Consider the following 4,830-nt stretch of genomic DNA (forward strand, 5'->3'; position numbering starts at 1 on the left):
GCGAGATTGCTGGAAAACACTTTACTGTACAATAAGGTCTATTAGTTAACATTAGTTAATGTATTAACTAACATGAACTAACCATGAGCAATACATTTGTTACTGTATCTGTAAATCTTCGTTAATGTTATAAAAATAAAGCTATTCATTCAGCTAAGTTTGTTCATGTTACTTCACTGCATTAACTAATGTTAACAATATTTTAATAAAGTATTAGTAAATGTTGAAATTAACATTAACAAAGATCAATACATGTTGTATAAGTGCAGTTCATTATAAGTTCATTATAACTAATGTAGTTAACTAATGTTAACTAATGGACCTTATTGTAAAGTGTTACCTGACTGCTCAAAGCTGCGTATGGGTCAAACGCCTGTCTATGTGTACGTGTCAAATGAAGTATACGTTGCAAGGCTGTACGATCGACTGTGCGCGTACAACGAAATATACTTTTTGCTTTAGTATTAATTGTTTAGCAACTCTCAGAAAGGTTATTTTCGTGGCCAGAAGAAAAGGTTCATTAGTTAACATTAGTTAACTACCTTAGTTCACATGAACAAAGAATTTACAAGACTTCTACAGCATTTATTAATCTTAGTTAATATTAATTTTAACATTTACTAATACATTATTAAAATCAAAGGTTGTATTGGTCAACATTAGTTAATGCACTATGAACATGAACAAACAATGAACAGCTGTATTTTTATTAACGAACGTTAACAAAGATGAACTAATACAATAACAAATGTATTGATCATTGTTAGTTCATGTTAGTTAATACACTAACTAATGCTAACTAATGAACTTTATTGTAAAGTGTTACCGAAAAATAACTCTTTCTTACTGGGTACAGTACTACTCAGAGCATGAAGCTGTGATCACATCCTCAGAGACTCCAGTATATGAGCACACGTGTGACACGAACATGACTTAACTAGACTTACTGTAACACTTAGACTAATCTAACATACACAAACACATGCACACAGTTTAGCAATGGAAAGAAAGCTGAAGCAAAATACAGGAAAGCAAGAAGTTAAAGCATTGTTTGACATTCAGCAGATCTACAGCCTTGAGCGAACCATCAGTTTCTGATGCACCCTTCTTTAAAAGGGGTAGGGATACTACACTGTAAAAACTAAAGGAGCCTCAAATATCCTGTCGGATACTCAAGGAACTTCAAAATGTAATTTAGGTGCCTCAAAGCTCTTTCTCCTATAGTAGGGTTACTGGAGGAGCATTGACAATCTTTGAGGTTCTTGCTGGAACTTATGGGATCCTTTAAGCACTTTGTATTTAGTTCAGAGGTTCTGGAGTCACCTTTTCATTACTATGAGACCTCGAAGTGCTTTGGGGGAAAATAGAGGAACTTGAATGCGATAAAAGGGTTATTGGAAGATCTTTTAACATTTAAGTGGTTCCTGGAAGATCTCTTATGTTAAAGCCAGCATCTGGAGGAACCCAATGGTTCAGTGAGGCCAGAATGAGATTATTATTATCCTATTATTATTATTATTATAGGCTACTTAAGTTTGATTCAGTATACATACCCAGGTGAAAAAGATGTACAATTAAAAATGTACTTGAGTGTGTTTTTAGTAGGCCTACAATACAAATATACTTTAATGCATTTTTAATACATTTAACAGTAGCCTACGTCTTTTTCACCTGGGTAGCTTACATTTATTTAGTATCTATAGGCCTATTTTATTGATTAATTTAAACCTTAAACAACAACACTAAATTATAATAATATTAATAATAAGAATTAATTAATTATTATTGAATAAATAATAGTAATAAAATAATAATTTTTACCTACTTCTTCATAAATTATTATTTGAAGAAGAAGAACCAGGAGGAGAAACGTTTTATTCTGTCACGAAACTGCTGCTATTCCTCTGCTGTCGTCGCTTCAGTGATCCTCGCGCTGCTCGCGCGCAACAAAGCTCAGCTGATCGACGTCATCGGGAAAGTAACGGCTCCTCTCATCAAAGCTTTCGTCGTTTGTTCGGCTCTCCTTTACAAGGTTTGTAAACTCGCCAAATAAATATAAATACAGAGTCTACTCACTATATTCAAACACACATATATATATATAAACTAAATTTATTATACATTACTACGTTACAGTGTTTACCACTCGTTTATTGCATAGTATCTGGTATGAAGGTTTTAGCCGCGATGCTAACTACGTTGATCTAACGTAAGTTAATGAACAAATGGAAATTATTGACTTATTGTCTTAGATTGATTTAGTCATTCAATTCAACATATTCTGTAAAACTGTGTCTTCAAATTGCTGATATAGCCTAACTAATTTAACTGATTCCTGTCCTCATTGGCGTTTGTTATGAATAACAAAAGCAGGTTAATATAGTTTGGTCTGTTTTTGTTTAGCCTAACTTTACTTACTACAGCCCTCATTCTCTCAAATACCATTTTAAAGCCATTTACTTGTCAAATAAATATTATGTTGTGAATAATCAGCTTTGTTCTTTTGTTTCCCCAGAACAACCAGTACATTTCTAAAATAATCTGAACATTTCAGAGGCAACATTGAATTACAGTAAGTTACCTATACACCACATGCACGTACTTTATTACTGTGAACTTTCTCTGTGTGAAATTGTATTGTTTGACTGTGTACTTTTTTAATCAGTTATACTGAATTATAACTTCAAGTTTAGTCTTTTTCGACAAAAAAAAAGGAAAAAGCTATTATATGGCTTCATAAGACTTACAACACAACCCATAACACATGAGTTGTGAACTCATTGATTATTTTTAGGATCTTTTCTGGGACATTTTTGGAGCTTAACCATTTTTACATAAATTGTTGCATTGAATTGAACTAGACAAGTGTACATAAGAATGGTGTGAATGAATTACACAATTTTTTTATGCTTGTGTTTCATGCAGTGATAATGAAATGGTGACGGGTTGCATTATGCCTGAGATCTGGTTTCGGGTTCCACAGACAGAAAGTCAAACAGGTTTGGAACGTCACAAGGCTGAGGAAATTATTTAAATTTCACAACTATCACTTTAATAACCTTACTAACAGTAAATGTTGTACTTTGCAGGGATCTCGGTAAGCTGAAATACAAGTTTGATCAAGAATAAAAATCCTCCTGTAGACCTGAAAATCACTGAAGTGTCTGGACCATCCACCAGAAAAGAGGAAAAACAAACAGAAAATGAAGCTGATGCACCTTTTCACTTTTCTAACTCGTTAAGTACCTCACGTGTCCCTTGTGAAGATTTTATAATTGATTGCATTTTATGTTGCAGTGGGTAAAGGTGCATCACATTTGTGAATTTCGTGAAATTACACAGGCAAAAAGACAAAATTGCTGATCGTGTGGATTCTTATTGAAATGACTGAATTCACCAGTGAACATTCACAGAACAACAGATCATTTTACTGCACCTTAACTTTGGAAAAATGGAAAATGTTTTCTGCTTGTTGTGACATAAGGAATACTGTTTCCGGGTCGAAGCCTTTACTTCTACTTCCTCTATCTTGTTTCTAGATATTGAGAATACTCAACAACCATTTATGGGAACTGTTGATTCAAGTCACACATTTAAGCTTTTCAAAAGCCATAGTGTACATTACAGTCTCCAGTCTCACGGCATCCCAGACTTCAACATTTTATGATTCAACATTTTATGGATAACTAACCATCTGAGATTTCGGAATAGAGATAAATGTTAGGATCATAATTTTCAGGAATATTACAGCACAATGAGTGTATATTAGCACTGTTTGTTGTTTGTTTTTGGCATCTGATAGAGCTTTTGGACTTGGAAACAGTGGCGTCAGACTTAACAAGCGGACTGAAACACATGTTTTAAAATTAAGTGAAGATGGACATTTTTAATTAGTCAAAATTTGAATTTTTTACATTGATTTATTACTTGGAACATGTTTTTTCCATGCATTTTGTTGAGATGTCTTTTCTTGTGTAGCCTATTGTATACTGTCACGGTTCATGAATTCACTGACTCCTTCTCGTGTTTGTGTTGTGTGTGTGTGGGCGTGGTCGCTGATCAGCCGCTGATTGTCATCAGCGCCAGCTGATTCTGATCAGCGATCCTTATATAAGCTCATTGTTTCCGTCTTGTGTTTGTCAGATCGTTGTGGGATTATCTCCTGTGTAGTTGGTCTTCGTTGGTGTCCTGGTTCCCGGTGTGGTGTTTCCCTCGAGTTCGTTCTGCCTGTCGTCGTCTGAGGATCCTGTTTCGTCTCTTCACTTTGTGGACTCGTTTGGATGTTCCGTCAGCGTTGTTCAAGGATTCTGCTCACCAGTTCACACCACGGGATCCGGGTTGCCCATCTGCCATCCTGCGCTACCAGGGACCATCAACTGTGTGCTTCAGATCTCTGACTACGTGTCATTCAATAAACCTTTTCTTGCACTTGCATCTTCTGTCCTTATTTCACGTGACAGAACGATCTGACCCGATGGATGCAGCAAGAGACTCTGGCCTGGCTGAATTCCTGTCCAGGAGCGCTACGAGGATGGACCAGCAGGAGGAGAACTTGAACCTGACTGGACGCGCGGTTCAAGCCTTGGTAGCGCAGGTATCCGAGCTCACCCAGCGTATTCAAGATCTTACGCCTCCCACTGCGCCGCCCACACCGCCAACACCGCCCCCTCCGCCGCAGATAAACCATCCACCGGAGCCTAGACTACCTGCACCTGAGAGGTACAATGGTGAACCACAACTGTGTAGAGCATTTCTAACCAAGTGTTCTCTGTTTTTTGATCTGCAACCGCAGACTTTTGCTTCAGAGGAAGCCAAGGTGGCTCTAGTTCT

The 4,830-nt window shown here is 36.6% G+C and overlaps 1 long non-coding RNA gene across 1 annotated transcript; it reads left to right on the forward strand.

The window, feature by feature from the left end:
- Positions 1–1,132: 1,132 nt before the first annotated feature.
- Positions 1,133–3,983, forward strand: LOC309484789. The gene is made up of 4 exons (XR_014200968.1): positions 1,133–2,032; positions 2,516–2,572; positions 2,926–2,999; positions 3,090–3,983. It is a non-coding gene; the product is annotated as an uncharacterized lncRNA (long non-coding RNA).
- The last annotated feature ends 847 nt before the right edge of the window (positions 3,984–4,830 follow it).

Source organism: Leuciscus leuciscus (assembly GCF_965113295.1).
Source record: "Leuciscus leuciscus genome assembly, chromosome: 21".
Classification (NCBI taxonomy): domain Eukaryota; kingdom Metazoa; phylum Chordata; class Actinopteri; order Cypriniformes; family Leuciscidae; genus Leuciscus; species Leuciscus leuciscus.